This window comes from the organism of the source record quoted next, unplaced genomic scaffold (assembly GCF_019419815.1).
Source record: "Pyrus x bretschneideri cultivar Hongxiangsu unplaced genomic scaffold, Pyrus_bretschneideri_v1 Contig80, whole genome shotgun sequence".
Lineage (NCBI taxonomy): Eukaryota > Viridiplantae > Streptophyta > Magnoliopsida > Rosales > Rosaceae > Pyrus > Pyrus x bretschneideri.
Window position 1 is genome coordinate 1,761,549 of NW_025999821.1, and position 19,136 is coordinate 1,780,684.

Here is a 19,136-nt window from a genome sequence, read left to right on the forward strand (position 1 = left end):
AAAGGTATCTCATATCATCAAGGGCGAAAGCAAAGGTATCTCATATCATGCTCTTTCCCTGTCTTTTCCTTTGTCCTTGATAGTACTTGCATGGCAAAGTGAAAGAAGCAATCAGCCGGCACTTGGAGTCTATCTGGACTCTATTCCCTGGTTGCTTACCTAGCTTTGCTGAGCTATCCTCTAACCCTCTTCAATACGAATTGGAGTGATTGAACAAAGAAACAGATAAAAGGAGGAAGCTCAGACCTTCGGGGGAGACCAAAGGAAGCCTGCGGCCCAAGAGTAGCACAAAGGAAAATCAACGATGGGAGCAGCGCATTTCAAGAGTAAGCCTGTGGAATCACTCAAGATGAAGCCTCACTGCAATCACCAAGGAGAAGATGGAATTTACACTCCATAACCAGATTTGCATCTCTAAAACTCTTCTCTTTGTTAGATACATTCTGCCATGTTTAGTATGTTTAGTACTGTTTTATATGTTTTCTTTTGTTTGGTGTGTTTTAAGCTTAAAACATTGAGGACAATGTTTGATTTAAGTGTGGGGGGGTAACTAAGTATGTTGATGCAAAATTTGTTGGATTTTATCACCCATAACTTCAAGTGTTGTTCCTTGCTGTTTTAAAATGTTTTTAAACTATTTTAGTGTGTTTTGACTTAAAAATTCGAAAATCCCATAAAAATTTGAAAAAATTGTTTTGAAAAACCCAAAAAGAGTTGTTTTTTTTGTGTGTTTGTGTCGTAGGTCACCTTCCAACACAACGATGAGGATTTGGTTTTTAATTGCATGATGGTTAAAGAAAGTTACAAACATGGATGGACGTTTGATATACTCTTTGGTTTATGCTTGGTTGTCGTTATAGTTTACGAATTCACATGTAATCACAAAGAAAAAAATTAGTTTTTGTAACATGCTTGAAGGAATGAGCTCAAACTAACACTACATCCCTGTGAGACTTGAGCTTAAACGTTTATTTGGAGAGTTAAAATCTGTGCAATATTGTTTTCTAAAGTCGTTGCATGATCTCATTATTCTTTGCTTGGTTGCTACTTAGAAGGCGTTTCATCACTTAGTTCCAAATGCTAGAACTCATGCCCATTTCATTCAAAGCATGTCATTGATTTGCATAACACGTATTCAAGATGAAGTTGTGTAGTGAACACCATAGCCAAATTGCCATATTTCCCTTTTCATTTGTTTTATAGGATTTAACCCCGTTGAGCCTTGTGTAGCCTACTTTCTTTGTTAACCCACATTATCTTCACCTAGCCTAGATTAGGACCATCCGTACCCTTGTTCTTGAAGCATAGTAAGCATGAATGAATTCCATTTGATTAATGTGTGCAGAAAATAAGTGTGGGGGAAAGTGTATTCATGTGAGTTTTTGTGCCATAGGCATGGAAAAAAAAAAAAAAAAAAAAAAAAAGAAAAGAAAAAAATGGAAAAAGAGTTGAAAATAGTTGAAAAGTATTGGTTGTTGAAGTAAGGGCCCAAAACAATGAATTAGGCCCTAAGAGTTGTTTGAATCTCCCCTATTTGTTTAAAAGTTGATTTCTGCATTCTAAGGGAATTCTAGGTCTTAATTTCATTACTTTACTTATTATTGCTTAAAGAACGTTTGTTATTCCTTACCTTCCCTTGTTAGCCAAAACCCCAAGCCCCGTTACAACCCTTGACTTCTATCTTGGGTGTTGTGCATTTCAAATGTGGAGTTTGAATTTGGTATGAGCATATGGTGTCACTGGTTCTCGCATCTAAGTAGTAGCATCCCATTCATGAGATCATATCCATACACGTTTAATTACTCCCGAAATTGCTTTCTTTGTATAACGTATGTGAGTACTAGTCTTTCATGTTTACATCAATCTTCTCACATATAACTAGTGTAGGGTGTGTAGTCAGAAAATTTGAGTGAAAATTGAGTGCATAACGAGTGAGGAATTGAGGGAATTCTCTAAGGCTTGTTACTACATTCAAAATATGTTTTAATTGATTAAATGCGAACTAGTGAATGGTGACTATGATTAAGTATGTGCTTGAGGGAAAGGAAGACTAAAAGCCATGTGAGTAATGAATTTTGACATGTCATGTTTCATTGGAAATCCCTGAGGCGAACGTTGGAAGGTTTAGTTTTTGGTTTTGGTTAGTTTGTTTCGTTTTGTTTTCTTTCTTTTGTTTGTTTTGCTCGAGGACTAGCAAAAGCTAAGTGTGGGGGAATTTGATAGGAGCATATTTATGCGCCTTATTTAGCTAGTTCTTATGCATTTTTGTTATGTTTTATTCGTTAAAGTAGTCTTTTAAGCTACTTTCATGTGTTTTCAGGTTTAAAGGACATATTACATGAAATGATGCAATTGGGAGCTTTTGGAGCAAAACTGAGCTGGAATGTGGTGTATGCAAATGGAGCACGAGGAATGAACGAGGTTGAAGGTCAAAGGAGCTTAAGAAATGAAGAAATGAAAGTGAAGAGCAAGGAAGTCGGAATTGGTAACCAAAGTTTCTAAAGTTGGAAGTTTCTATTCTTGGAGGTTTCCATTGTCGTGAGTTTCTATTCTTGGCTTTGGGCTTTTAGATGACCTAAACCCTAACTTTAGCCCATTTTAGAGCCATTGCCGTGGGCTTTAGCCCAAGTCCTTTCCCTTGCCATGCAAGGGGAGGCATTTTAGGCCCAAATCCATGCATTAAGCCCTTCACCCTAATTCTTCCTCCTAATTAGTGCATCCCACCATTCCATTCCATAATTTCCATTAGTGCATCCCACCATTCCATTCCATAATTTCCATTAGTGCATCCCACCATTCCATTCACACTTAAATGCCCATTATCCCATTTTTTTAGCTTTTAATTCCACACCATCCCATTATCCCTTACATCCACTAAACCATGCATCCACATTCACCTAAATAAACCCTAAATTACATCCACTAAACCATCCATCCACCATAATTCCCACCATCCACACCTTTTCCCATCCACCAAATACCTTAAACAAACATCCATTAACACCCATTCTCTTCCTATAAATACCCATTCATTCCATTCACCAAATCATCTCATATTTTCCATTGTAATACACAAACACTTCCCCTTCTCCATTTCCTCCATTTCCACTCCATTCCACACTTCCATCCCCCCAACCAACTTATCCTTAAACCTTGTGCTACAACAACGAGGAAGAGAAGAGTGCTTAAACGTTCATACAATTCAAGTTTGAGTTGTTGGAATGTTTAGGTGTTTCTTTGACTTCAAAGTTATGAGGAACTAAACCCCCTTTAGCTAGGGGGTGATTCGAAACTATGTTTATGTTTGTAATATGATTTGATTACTTTTAATTACGTTTCATAAGTTGTGAATTCAATTTGTTTAACCGTTTAATTGATAACCTATTTATGTATGTTTATTAAGAATGAACGCTTAATTTTCATGCATGAATTTGACGCTAGAATATAAGTGAGTTTCACGTAATAGTTATGAACTTATATTCACAAGTAGTGGAGGTTGCTTATAAACAATCGTGTTAAACATATTCTTGGCATAAGTTTCATGCAATCATAGTAACGAATGCCTCGTCAACACTTATAGTTTTCATGATGCTTAATGATTCTTGCTTGTATCTCTATTATGCAATTCATGTAGGGAACTTGTGAGGAATGCTTTGGATTGTCGTATGCAATCATCCAATTCATTAACTTAAGGAAAACTTGACGGTTAATTTAAGCGGACCTAATTAACCCGGAGCGTTGAGAATTCATGGTTTATTGAAATGCAATTAGAAATCTTTTTATTATGCAAGTGTAACATGTGTGGAGATGAACCCCTTGGCTAGCATACATTCATTCCATTTCATCAATTTCATATTTACATTATGTTTTAATTGAAATCTATCCACTTTAGTTTAATCTCGTCCAAACCTAAATCCCCCCCATATTTTGTTTTAAGTTTTAGTCTTAATCTTTCTTACTTTTAGTTTTGCATTCTTCGAGTTTAGTATAGTGTTTTAAACTTGTTTTTACGTTTTTGAAGTCAAATCCAAGTGGTTAACAATCCCTCCTAATCCCCGGTCCAGAACGATCCCTACTTATACTTATACTACAATTGACAAAAAGAGGGTTTAATTTGTGTGCGTATAATTTTCGCATCAATACAAGCAAGAATCATTAAGCAACATAGAGTTTGAAATTGATGAAATGGAATGAATGTATGCTAGCCAAGGGGTTCATCTCCACACATGTTACACTTGCATAATAAAAAGATTTCTAATTGCATTTCAATAAACCATGAATTCTCAACGCTCCGGGTTAATTAGGTCCGCTTAAATTAACCGTCAAGTTTTCCTTAAGTTAATGAATTGGATGATTGCATACGACAATCCAAAGCATTCCTCACAAGTTCCCTACATGAATTGCATAATAGAGATACAAGCAAGAATCATTAAGCATCATGAAAACTATAAGTGTTGACGAGGCATTCGTTACTATGATTGCATGAAACTTATGCCAAGAATATGTTTAACACGATTGTTTATAAGCAACCTCCACTACTTGTGAATATAAGTTCATAACTATTACGTGAAACTCACTTATATTCTAGCGTCAAATTCATGCATGAAAATTAAGCGTTCATTCTTAATAAACATACATAAATAGGTTATCAATTAAACGGTTAAACAAATTGAATTCACAACTTATGAAACGTAATTAAAAGTAATCAAATCATATTACAAACATAAACATAGTTTCGAATCACCCCCTAGCTAAAGGGGGTTTAGTTCCTCATAACTTTGAAGTCAAAGAAACACCTAAACATTCCAACAACTCAAACTTGAATTGTATGAACGTTTAAGCACTCTTCTCTTCCTCGTTGTTGTAGCACAAGGTTTAAGGATAAGTTGGTTGGGGGGATGGAAGTGTGGAATTGAGTGAAAATTGAGTGCATAACGAGTGAGGAATTGAGGGAATTCTCTAAGGCATGTTACTACATTCAAAATATGTTTTAATTGATTAAATGCGAACTAGTGAATGGTGACTATGATTAAGTATGTGCTTGAGGGAAAGGAAGACTAAAAGCCATGTGAGTAATGAATTTTGACATGTCATGTTTCATTGGAAATCCCTGAGGCGAACGTTGGAAGGTTTAGTTTTTGGTTTTGGTTAGTTTGTTTCGTTTTGTTTTCTTTCTTTTGTTTGTTTTGCTCGAGGACTAGCAAAAGCTAAGTGTGGGGGAATTTGATAGGAGCATATTTATGCGCCTTAGTTAGCTAGTTCTTATGCATTTTTGTTATGTTTTATTCGTTAAAGTAGTCTTTTAAGCTACTTTCATGTGTTTTCAGGTTTAAAGGACATATTACATGAAATGATGCAATTGGGAGCTTTTGGAGCAAAACTGAGCTGGAATGTGGTGTATGCAAATGGAGCACGAGGAATGAACGAGGTTGAAGGTCAAAGGAGCTTAAGAAATGAAGAAATGAAAGTGAAGAGCAAGGAAGTCGGAATTGGTAACCAAAGTTTCTAAAGTTGGAAGTTTCTATTCTTGGAGGTTTCCATTGTCGTGAGTTTCTATTCTTGGCTTTGGGCTTTTAGATGACCTAAACCCTAACTTTAGCCCATTTTAGAGCCATTGCCGTGGGCTTTAGCCCAAGTCCTTTCCCTTGCCATGCAAGGGGAGGCATTTTAGGCCCAAATCCATGCATTAAGCCCTTCACCCTAATTTTTCCTCCTAATTAGTGCATCCCACCATTCCATTCCATAATTTCCATTAGTGCATCCCACCATTCCATTCCATAATTTCCATTAGTGCATCCCACCATTCCATTCACACTTAAATGCCCATTATCCCATTTTTTTTAGCTTTTAATTCCACACCATCCCATTATCCTTTACATCCACTAAACCATGCATCCACATTCACCTAAATAAACCCTAAATTACATCCACTAAACCATCCATCCACCATAATTCCCACCATCCACACCTTTTCCCATCCACCAAATACCTTAAACAAACATCCATTAACACCCATTCTCTTCCTATAAATACCCATTCATTCCATTCACCAAATCATCTCATATTTTCCATTGTAATACACAAACACTTCCCCTTCTCCATTTCCTCCATTTCCACTCCATTCCACACTTCCATCCCCCCAACCAACTTATCCTTAAACCTTGTGCTACAACAACGAGGAAGAGAAGAGTGCTTAAACGTTCATACAATTCAAGTTTGAGTTGTTGGAATGTTTAGGTGTTTCTTTGACTTCAAAGTTATGAGGAACTAAACCCCCTTTAGCTAGGGGGTGATTCGAAACTATGTTTATGTTTGTAATATGATTTGATTACTTTTAATTACGTTTCATAAGTTGTGAATTCAATTTGTTTAACCGTTTAATTGATAACCTATTTATGTATGTTTATTAAGAATGAACGCTTAATTTTCATGCATGAATTTGACGCTAGAATATAAGTGAGTTTCACGTAATAGTTATGAACTTATATTCACAAGTAGTGGAGGTTGCTTATAAACAATCGTGTTAAACATATTCTTGGCATAAGTTTCATGCAATCATAGTAACGAATGCCTCGTCAACACTTATAGTTTTCATGATGCTTAATGATTCTTGCTTGTATCTCTATTATGCAATTCATGTAGGGAACTTGTGAGGAATGCTTTGGATTGTCGTATGCAATCATCCAATTCATTAACTTAAGGAAAACTTGACGGTTAATTTAAGCGGACCTAATTAACCCGGAGCGTTGAGAATTCATGGTTTATTGAAATGCAATTAGAAATCTTTTTATTATGCAAGTGTAACATGTGTGGAGATGAACCCCTTGGCTAGCATACATTCATTCCATTTCATCAATTTCATATTTACATTATGTTTTAATTGAAATCTATCCACTTTAGTTTAATCTCGTCCAAACCTAAATCCCCCCCATATTTTGTTTTAAGTTTTAGTCTTAATCTTTCTTACTTTTAGTTTTGCATTCTTCGAGTTTAGTATAGTGTTTTAAACTTGTTTTTACGTTTTTGAAGTCAAATCCAAGTGGTTAACAATCCCTCCTAATCCCCGGTCCAGAACGATCCCTACTTATACTTATACTACAATTGACAAAAAGAGGGTTTAATTTGTGTGCGTATAATTTTCGCATCAAATTTTGGCGCCGTTGCCGGGGATTAGCAACTTTGCTAATCCCTTGGTTCTTTTATTTTTGTTTAGTTTGTTTTCGTTTTAGTTTCTAACTTAGTTTTATTTTCTTTGTTTGATACTTAGTTTTATTTTCTTTGTTTGATGTTACTTTTGATATTTGCTTTAGTTCTTTTTCTTTGATTTTAGGTGCTTGAGAAGTAAGACATGGATTTTGCTAGCATTCAAGCTCAATTGGCAAATCTTACTTCTCAATTGTCGCAGATTGCTGAAAGGACCACAATACAAAATGTCCCTACATTTAGTGCATCTTATAGGCAAGGATACCAAGCCAATCAATATCCACAAAGCGATTGGAGTGATCATTCAAACTCTATGTGGTGGGAAGCTCAACAAGTTCAACATGAAGCATATTGGCAGCCATATGAGGAGTTCTGTTCAAGACCTATGCAGCCGCCACAACCTTATATGCAATATGCTCAATCAAACTCAGGTTCGTCAATAGATTATAATCAAATTCTTAATGAATTAAACTCTTTGGTGCAGGGTTCACAAAATCAAGCTAAGGAGACTCACCAAGAAACATATTGGCAACCATATGAGGATTCATATGCACCACCACAGCCTTCCCCTCAATCTTCACATCCAAATTCAGGTATATCAAATTATTATAAGGAAGTTATTCAACAACTGAATTCTGTGGAGCAGGGCAGGGAAGCTCAACCATTTCAACAAGACGCATTTTGGCAACCAATTGAGGATTTCTATCAAGCAAAAGAGTTGGCTGAGTGGAACAGTCAATTTAGGCAGAATGCAGAATGCATGGAACAAATTCAAGAACAAATGGTTGAAGATGAGCCCATGGATGAACTGTTACTGCTCGAAGAGGAGGAGGATGCACAAGGCACGGCAAGGGAAGAACAACCCTTGCCGCAACCTCCCAATATTCCTACACCACCCCATTCAAGTAAGGTTGTTCCAAATTTAATTATTTCTAACTTTGTTCCCCCAAATGCACCCTTCCCTGGCAGGTTCATGCAATCCATGAAAGATGAGGGGAAGAAAGACATCTTGGACACCTTTCCAACAATTCACGAGGAAAAAGTGGTTGAGGAGCATCTTGAATTCATCAAGGAGGAAATTGGAATGGATCACACAGCCACAACCTTCAAAATGTCCAATCTGAATGAAAACATCCCTTGTGCATTTGTTGAATGTGCTGCGACTTTAGAGCCAATATTGCAGCCCATAGGTAAGCCGCCTCCCCGAATTTCAATTTTCTTTTATACTAATATGTGGTTAATGATCCAGGCACCCACTTTAGAATTTGAACCATTACCGGATCATCTCAAGTATCACCCCCCATTCAAAGATAAATTCCATGCCAGGGGTCCTAAGTGAGAAAAGAAGTTCTTCGTCCGGCTGCAAGACGTAAAAGAAAGCGCTACTTGGGAGGCAACCCAATACAGTGAATAAAACAAAGCTTTTTCATTAATTTTCGAGAAATTACAAATGTATCTAACAAATAGAGCTTTACAAAGGTTGTTTTTGTTTTTGTTTGCGTGAAGACCCACCACGAGTCAAAACTCTAGAAGCGGAAGGCATCGGAGCAAGAGGCATCGGAGCAAGAGGCATAGGAGCGATAGGTATCGGAGATAGAGCATTCCAGGCCCCAATACTTGGCGGAACGCTGGATGACCCAGGAAAAAGGTGCCCCTGGAAGAAAGACGCAAGCCGTTGACGGTCATTTTGCATCCGACCTTGAGATTCTTGCATCTCATCAAGCTTCCTCTTTATGCCCGACGAATAGTTATTGGCAAGCACATGCAAAGTTCTATTCTCGTGCTTAAGTTGTTTTATCTCTTGCTTCAGGTTCTCCACCTCCGCCATCAATGATTCAACCTGACGGGAGCGAGCAAGAAGGCGTTGGCCCATGTTTGACACAGAACCAGCGCACTGAACGCTGAGAGCCAGGGACTCTTGAACGGCCAACTCATCGGACCGTCCTGAAAGCAGCTGACTATCTCTGGGAGTGAGGAGGTTCCGAGCTACTATCGTAGCTGTTGTAGCGTCCTGCATGACAGAGTCTTCACCTGTAAGAGGACCGTTAGAAGATAAGAAAGAAGGGCGCCATACGTTACCTTGACGCGGCACGCCCGTATCACTGCGGAGACTCAATTCTAAGCTAAGGTTCGATGGGTTTGCCATTTTTCAAAAGTGTTCAAAGAGAAGGGGTGGACGGAGTAAATTTTCAAAAGGCCGGAGACAATTTTTTTTTTTTTTCAGAATGGGAAATCTTCAGAGTGTGTAAGTTGGCGGTGATCGATAGCTCTATAAAAAGCCAAGGCAACGCGTCCACCGATTCAAAAAGCCGGAATTTGAGGCACAAAGTTCGGCGACGCTCCCTCAGCTTTTCAGAAAACGCGTTCAACACGTGGAGGCCATCATCGCAGCTACACGTCTTTAGCCGACAAACGTGGGTGACAAAGCCGAAAGCTCCCGGCTTTCCATAAAGCGAGTGCAAATTTGTCAAAAGCTCCCGGTTTTTTTTTCAGAACGCGCGTGCCACTTTGTCGAAAGCTCCCGGCTTTTCAGAAGACGCGTGGAGGAGATTGCCGCATCCGCACTGCCATTTGCCATTACAATTCCTATATACATCAACCTTCATGGCAAGGCATACACCCACAAATGCATAATTTTCCTTCTCGGCCGAAAAATGTAAGCTGCAACCAACCCTCTCAAACATGCTCAGATTTCTCCTTCTCTTGAGAACACACTTTCAAACATGGATGTATCCCCCAAAGAAGATACCACATGCCTGCAGTACGAATGAGGAAGAAGGAAACGGTGGATCGAAACATGTGGATTCATTCGCTGCCTCTTCGAAAGCAAAGGTATCTCATATCATCAAGGGCGAAAGCAAAGGTATCTCATATCATGCTCTTTCCCTGTCTTTTCCTTTGTCCTTGATAGTACTTGCATGGCAAAGTGAAAGAAGCAATCAGCCGGCACTTGGAGTCTATCTGGACTCTATTCCCTGGTTGCTTACCTAGCTTTGCTGAGCTATCCTCTAACCCTCTTCAATACGAATTGGAGTGATTGAACAAAGAAACAGATAAAAGGAGGAAGCTCAGACCTTCGGGGGAGACCAAAGGAAGCCTGCGGCCCAAGAGTAGCACAAAGGAAAATCAACGATGGGAGCAGCGCATTTCAAGAGTAAGCCTGTGGAATCACTCAAGATGAAGCCTCACTGCAATCACCAAGGAGAAGATGGAATTTACACTCCATAACCAGATTTGCATCTCTAAAACTCTTCTCTTTGTTAGATACATTCTGCCATGTTTAGTATGTTTAGTACTGTTTTATATGTTTTCTTTTGTTTGGTGTGTTTTAAGCTTAAAACATTGAGGACAATGTTTGATTTAAGTGTGGGGGGGTAACTAAGTATGTTGATGCAAAATTTGTTGGATTTTATCACCCATAACTTCAAGTGTTGTTCCTTGCTGTTTTAAAATGTTTTTAAACTATTTTAGTGTGTTTTGACTTAAAAATTCGAAAATCCCATAAAAATTTGAAAAAATTGTTTTGAAAAACCCAAAAAGAGTTGTTTTTTTTGTGTGTTTGTGTCGTAGGTCACCTTCCAACACAACGATGAGGATTTGGTTTTTAATTGCATGATGGTTAAAGAAAGTTACAAACATGGATGGACGTTTGATATACTCTTTGGTTTATGCTTGGTTGTCGTTATAGTTTACGAATTCACATGTAATCACAAAGAAAAAAATTAGTTTTTGTAACATGCTTGAAGGAATGAGCTCAAACTAACACTACATCCCTGTGAGACTTGAGCTTAAACGTTTATTTGGAGAGTTAAAATCTGTGCAATATTGTTTTCTAAAGTCGTTGCATGATCTCATTATTCTTTGCTTGGTTGCTACTTAGAAGGCGTTTCATCACTTAGTTCCAAATGCTAGAACTCATGCCCATTTCATTCAAAGCATGTCATTGATTTGCATAACACGTATTCAAGATGAAGTTGTGTAGTGAACACCATAGCCAAATTGCCATATTTCCCTTTTCATTTGTTTTATAGGATTTAACCCCGTTGAGCCTTGTGTAGCCTACTTTCTTTGTTAACCCACATTATCTTCACCTAGCCTAGATTAGGACCATCCGTACCCTTGTTCTTGAAGCATAGTAAGCATGAATGAATTCCATTTGATTAATGTGTGCAGAAAATAAGTGTGGGGGAAAGTGTATTCATGTGAGTTTTTGTGCCATAGGCATGGAAAAAAAAAAAAAAAAAAAAAAAAAGAAAAGAAAAAAATGGAAAAAGAGTTGAAAATAGTTGAAAAGTATTGGTTGTTGAAGTAAGGGCCCAAAACAATGAATTAGGCCCTAAGAGTTGTTTGAATCTCCCCTATTTGTTTAAAAGTTGATTTCTGCATTCTAAGGGAATTCTAGGTCTTAATTTCATTACTTTACTTATTATTGCTTAAAGAACGTTTGTTATTCCTTACCTTCCCTTGTTAGCCAAAACCCCAAGCCCCGTTACAACCCTTGACTTCTATCTTGGGTGTTGTGCATTTCAAATGTGGAGTTTGAATTTGGTATGAGCATATGGTGTCACTGGTTCTCGCATCTAAGTAGTAGCATCCCATTCATGAGATCATATCCATACACGTTTAATTACTCCCGAAATTGCTTTCTTTGTATAACGTATGTGAGTACTAGTCTTTCATGTTTACATCAATCTTCTCACATATAACTAGTGTAGGGTGTGTAGTCAGAAAATTTGAGTGAAAATTGAGTGCATAACGAGTGAGGAATTGAGGGAATTCTCTAAGGCATGTTACTACATTCAAAATATGTTTTAATTGATTAAATGCGAACTAGTGAATGGTGACTATGATTAAGTATGTGCTTGAGGGAAAGGAAGACTAAAAGCCATGTGAGTAATGAATTTTGACATGTCATGTTTCATTGGAAATCCCTGAGGCGAACGTTGGAAGGTTTAGTTTTTGGTTTTGGTTAGTTTGTTTCGTTTTGTTTTCTTTCTTTTGTTTGTTTTGCTCGAGGACTAGCAAAAGCTAAGTGTGGGGGAATTTGATAGGAGCATATTTATGCGCCTTAGTTAGCTAGTTCTTATGCATTTTTGTTATGTTTTATTCGTTAAAGTAGTCTTTTAAGCTACTTTCATGTGTTTTCAGGTTTAAAGGACATATTACATGAAATGATGCAATTGGGAGCTTTTGGAGCAAAACTGAGCTGGAATGTGGTGTATGCAAATGGAGCACGAGGAATGAACGAGGTTGAAGGTCAAAGGAGCTTAAGAAATGAAGAAATGAAAGTGAAGAGCAAGGAAGTCGGAATTGGTAACCAAAGTTTCTAAAGTTGGAAGTTTCTATTCTTGGAGGTTTCCATTGTCGTGAGTTTCTATTCTTGGCTTTGGGCTTTTAGATGACCTAAACCCTAACTTTAGCCCATTTTAGAGCCATTGCCGTGGGCTTTAGCCCAAGTCCTTTCCCTTGCCATGCAAGGGGAGGCATTTTAGGCCCAAATCCATGCATTAAGCCCTTCACCCTAATTCTTCCTCCTAATTAGTGCATCCCACCATTCCATTCCATAATTTCCATTAGTGCATCCCACCATTCCATTCCATAATTTCCATTAGTGCATCCCACCATTCCATTCACACTTAAATGCCCATTATCCCATTTTTTTAGCTTTTAATTCCACACCATCCCATTATCCTTTACATCCACTAAACCATGCATCCACATTCACCTAAATAAACCCTAAATTACATCCACTAAACCATCCATCCACCATAATTCCCACCATCCACACCTTTTCCCATCCACCAAATACCTTAAACAAACATCCATTAACACCCATTCTCTTCCTATAAATACCCATTCATTCCATTCACCAAATCATCTCATATTTTCCATTGTAATACACAAACACTTCCCCTTCTCCATTTCCTCCATTTCCACTCCATTCCACACTTCCATCCCCCCAACCAACTTATCCTTAAACCTTGTGCTACAACAACGAGGAAGAGAAGAGTGCTTAAACGTTCATACAATTCAAGTTTGAGTTGTTGGAATGTTTAGGTGTTTCTTTGACTTCAAAGTTATGAGGAACTAAACCCCCTTTAGCTAGGGGGTGATTCGAAACTATGTTTATGTTTGTAATATGATTTGATTACTTTTAATTACGTTTCATAAGTTGTGAATTCAATTTGTTTAACCGTTTAATTGATAACCTATTTATGTATGTTTATTAAGAATGAACGCTTAATTTTCATGCATGAATTTGACGCTAGAATATAAGTGAGTTTCACGTAATAGTTATGAACTTATATTCACAAGTAGTGGAGGTTGCTTATAAACAATCGTGTTAAACATATTCTTGGCATAAGTTTCATGCAATCATAGTAACGAATGCCTCGTCAACACTTATAGTTTTCATGATGCTTAATGATTCTTGCTTGTATCTCTATTATGCAATTCATGTAGGGAACTTGTGAGGAATGCTTTGGATTGTCGTATGCAATCATCCAATTCATTAACTTAAGGAAAACTTGACGGTTAATTTAAGCGGACATAATTAACCCGGAGCGTTGAGAATTCATGGTTTATTGAAATGCAATTAGAAATCTTTTTATTATGCAAGTGTAACATGTGTGGAGATGAACCCCTTGGCTAGCATACATTCATTCCATTTCATCAATTTCATATTTACATTATGTTTTAATTGAAATCTATCCACTTTAGTTTAATCTCGTCCAAACCTAAATCCCCCCCATATTTTGTTTTAAGTTTTAGTCTTAATCTTTCTTACTTTTAGTTTTGCATTCTTCGAGTTTAGTATAGTGTTTTAAACTTGTTTTTACGTTTTTGAAGTCAAATCCAAGTGGTTAACAATCCCTCCTAATCCCCGGTCCAGAACGATCCCTACTTATACTTATACTACAATTGACAAAAAGAGGGTTTAATTTGTGTGCGTATAATTTTCGCATCAATACAAGCAAGAATCATTAAGCAACATAGAGTTTGAAATTGATGAAATGGAATGAATGTATGCTAGCCAAGGGGTTCATCTCCACACATGTTACACTTGCATAATAAAAAGATTTCTAATTGCATTTCAATAAACCATGAATTCTCAACGCTCCGGGTTAATTAGGTCCGCTTAAATTAACCGTCAAGTTTTCCTTAAGTTAATGAATTGGATGATTGCATACGACAATCCAAAGCATTCCTCACAAGTTCCCTACATGAATTGCATAATAGAGATACAAGCAAGAATCATTAAGCATCATGAAAACTATAAGTGTTGACGAGGCATTCGTTACTATGATTGCATGAAACTTATGCCAAGAATATGTTTAACACGATTGTTTATAAGCAACCTCCACTACTTGTGAATATAAGTTCATAACTATTACGTGAAACTCACTTATATTCTAGCGTCAAATTCATGCATGAAAATTAAGCGTTCATTCTTAATAAACATACATAAATAGGTTATCAATTAAACGCACACAATTAAACACTATACTAAACTCGAAGAATGCAAAACTAAAAGTAAGAAAGATTAAGACTAAAACTTAAAACAAAATATGGGGGGGGATTTAGGTTTGGACGAGATTAAACTAAAGTGGATAGATTTCAATTAAAACATAATGTAAATATGAAATTGATGAAATGGAATGAATGTATGCTAGCCAAGGGGTTCATCTCCACACATGTTACACTTGCATAATAAAAAGATTTCTAATTGCATTTCAATAAACCATGAATTTTCAACGCTCCGGGTTAATTAGGTCCGCTTAAATTAACCGTCAAGTTTTCCTTAAGTTAATGAATTGGATGATTGCATACGACAATCCAAAGCATTCCTCACAAGTTCCCTACATGAATTGCATAATAGAGATACAAGCAAGAATCATTAAGCATCATGAAAACTATAAGTGTTGACGAGGCATTCGTTACTATGATTGCATGAAACTTATGCCAAGAATATGTTTAACACGATTGTTTATAAGCAACCTCCACTACTTGTGAATATAAGTTCATAACTATTACGTGAAACTCACTTATATTCTAGCGTCAAATTCATGCATGAAAATTAAGCGTTCATTCTTAATAAACATACATAAATAGGTTATCAATTAAACGGTTAAACAAATTGAATTCACAACTTATGAAACGTAATTAAAAGTAATCAAATCATATTACAAACATAAACATAGTTTCGAATCACCCCCTAGCTAAAGGGGGTTTAGTTCCTCATAACTTTGAAGTCAAAGAAACACCTAAACATTCCAACAACTCAAACTTGAATTGTATGAACGTTTAAGCACTCTTCTCTTCCTCGTTGTTGTAGCACAAGGTTTAAGGATAAGTTGGTTGGGGGGATGGAAGTGTGGAATGGAGTGGAAATGGAGGAAATGGAGAAGGGGAAGTGTTTGTGTATTACAATGGAAAATATGAGATGATTTGGTGAATGGAATGAATGGGTATTTTTAGGAAGAGAATGGGTGTTAATGGATGTTTGTTTAAGGTATTTGGTGGATGGGAAAAGGTGTGGATGGTGGGAATTATGGTGGATGGATGGTTTAGTGGATGTAATTTAGGGTTTATTTAGGTGAATGTGGATGCATGGTTTAGTGGATGTAAAGGATAATGGGATGGTGTGGAATTAAAAGCTAAAAAAAATGGGATAATGGGCATTTAAGTGTGAATGGAATGGTGGGATGCACTAATGGAAATTATGGAATGGAATGGTGGGATGCACTAATGGAAATTATGGAATGGAATGGTGGGATGCACTAATTAGGAGGAAGAATTAGGGTGAAGGGCTTAATGCATGGATTTGGGCCTAAAATGCCTCCCCTTGCATGGCAAGGGAAAGGACTTGGGCTAAAGCCCACGGCAATGGCTCTAAAATGGGCTAAAGTTAGGGTTTAGGTCATCTAAAAGCCCAAAGCCAAGAATAGAAACTCACGACAATGGAAACCTCCAAGAATAGAAACTTCCAACTTTAGAAACTTTGGTTACCAATTCCGACTTCCTTGCTCTTCACTTTCATTTCTTCATTTCTTAAGCTCCTTTGACCTTCAACCTCGTTCATTCCTCGTGCTCCATTTGCATACACCACATTCCAGCTCAGTTTTGCTCCAAAAGCTCCCAATTGCATCATTTCATGTAATATGTCCTTTAAACCTGAAAACACATGAAAGTAGCTTAAAAGACTACTTTAACGAATAAAACATAACAAAAATGCATAAGAACTAGCTAACTAAGGCGCATAAATATGCTCCTATCAAATTCCCCCACACTTAGCTTTTGCTAGTCCTCGAGCAAAACAAACAAAAGAAAGAAAACAAAACGAAACAAACTAACCAAAACCAAAAACTAAACCTTCCAACGTTCGCCTCAGGGATTTCCAATGAAACATGACATGTCAAAATTCATTACTCACATGGCTTTTAGTCTTCCTTTCCCTCAAGCACATACTTAATCATAGTCACCATTCACTAGTTCGCATTTAATCAATTAAAACATATTTTGAATGTAGTAACATGCCTTAGAGAATTCCCTCAATTCCTCACTCGTTATGCACTCAATTTTCACTCAAATTTTCTGACTACACACCCTACACTAGTTATATGTGAGAAGATTGATGTAAACATGAAAGACTAGTACTCACATACGTTATACAAAGAAAGCAATTTCGGGAGTAATTAAACGTGTATGGATATGATCTCATGAATGGGATGCTACTACTTAGATGCGAGAACCAGTGACACCATATGCTCATACCAAATTCAAACTCCACATTTGAAATGCACAACACCCAAGATAGAAGTCAAGGGTTGTAACGGGGCTTGGGGTTTTGGCTAACAAGGGAAGGTAAGGAATAACAAACGTTCTTTAAGCAATAATAAGTAAAGTAATGAAATTAAGACCTAGAATTCCCTTAGAATGCAGAAATCAACTTTTAAACAAATAGGGGAGATTCAAACAACTCTTAGGGCCTAATTCATTGTTTTGGGCCCTTACTTCAACAACCAATACTTTTCAACTATTTTCAACTCTTTTTCCATTTTTTTCTTTTCTTTTTTTTTTTTTTTTTTTTTTTTTCCATGCCTATGGCACAAAAACTCACATGAATACACTTTCCCCCACACTTATTTTCTGCACACATTAATCAAATGGAATTCATTCATGCTTACTATGCTTCAAGAACAAGGGTACGGATGGTCCTAATCTAGGCTAGGTGAAGATAATGTGGGTTAACAAAGAAAGTAGGCTACACAAGGCTCAACGGGGTTAAATCCTATAAAACAAATGAAAAGGGAAATATGGCAATTTGGCTATGGTGTTCACTACACAACTTCATCTTGAATACGTGTTATGCAAATCAATGACATGCTTTGAATGAAATGGGCATGAGTTCTAGCATTTGGAACTAAGTGATGAAACGCCTTCTAAGTAGCAACCAAGCAAAGAATAATGAGATCATGCAACGACTTTAGAAAACAATATTGCACAGATTTTAACTCTCCAAATAAACGTTTAAGCTCAAGTCTCACAGGGATGTAGTGTTAGTTTGAGCTCATTCCTTCAAGCATGTTACAAAAACTAATTTTTTTCTTTGTGATTACATGTGAATTCGTAAACTATAACGACAACCAAGCATAAACCAAAGAGTATATCAAACGTCCATCCATGTTTGTAACTTTCTTTAACCATCATGCAATTAAAAACCAAATCCTCATCGTTGTGTTGGAAGGTGACCTACGACACAAACACACAAAAAAAACAACTCTTTTTGGGTTTTTCAAAACAATTTTTTCAAATTTTTATGGGATTTTCGAATTTTTAAGTCAAAACACACTAAAATAGTTTAAAAACATTTTAAAACAGCAAGGAACAACACTTGAAGTTATGGGTGATAAAATCCAACAAATTTTGCATCAACATACTTAGTTACCCCCCCACACTTAAATCAAACATTGTCCTCAATGTTTTAAGCTTAAAACACACCAAACAAAAGAAAACATATAAAACAGTACTAAACATACTAAACATGGCAGAATGTATCTAACAAAGAGAAGAGTTTTAGAGATGCAAATCTGGTTATGGAGTGTAAATTCCATCTTCTCCTTGGTGATTGCAGTGAGGCTTCATCTTGAGTGATTCCACAGGCTTACTCTTGAAATGCGCTGCTCCCATCGTTGATTTTCCTTTGTGCTACTCTTGGGCCGCAGGCTTCCTTTGGTCTCCCCCGAAGGTCTGAGCTTCCTCCTTTTATCTGTTTCTTTGTTCAATCACTCCAATTCGTATTGAAGAGGGTTAGAGAATAGCTCAGCAAAGCTAGGTAAGCAACCAGGGAATAGAGTCCAGATAGACTCCAAGTGCCGGCTGATTGCTTCTTTCACTTTGCCATGCAAGTACTATCAAGGACAAAGGAAAAGACAGGGAAAGAGCATGATATGAGATACCTTTGCTTTCGCCCTTGATGATATGAGATACCTTTGCTTTCGAAGAGGCAGCGAATGAATCCACATGTTTCGATCCACCGTTTCCTTCTTCCTCATTCGTACTGCAAGCATGTGGTATCTTCTTTGGGGGATACATCCATGTTTGAAAGTGTGTTCTCAAGAGAAGGAGAAATCTGAGCATGTTTGAGAGGGTTGGTTGCAGCTTACATTTTTCGGCCGAGAAGGAAAATTATGCATTTGTGGGTGTATGCCTTGCCATGAAGGTTGATGTATATAGGAATTGTAATGGCAAATGGCAGTGCGGATGCGGCAATCTCCTCCACGCGTCTTCTGAAAAGCCGGGAGCTTTCGACAAAGTGGCACGCGCGTTCTGAAAAAAAAACCGGGAGCTTTTGACAAATTTGCACTCGCTTTATGGAAAGCCGGGAGCTTTCGGCTTTGTCACCCACGTTTGTCGGCTAAAGACGTGTAGCT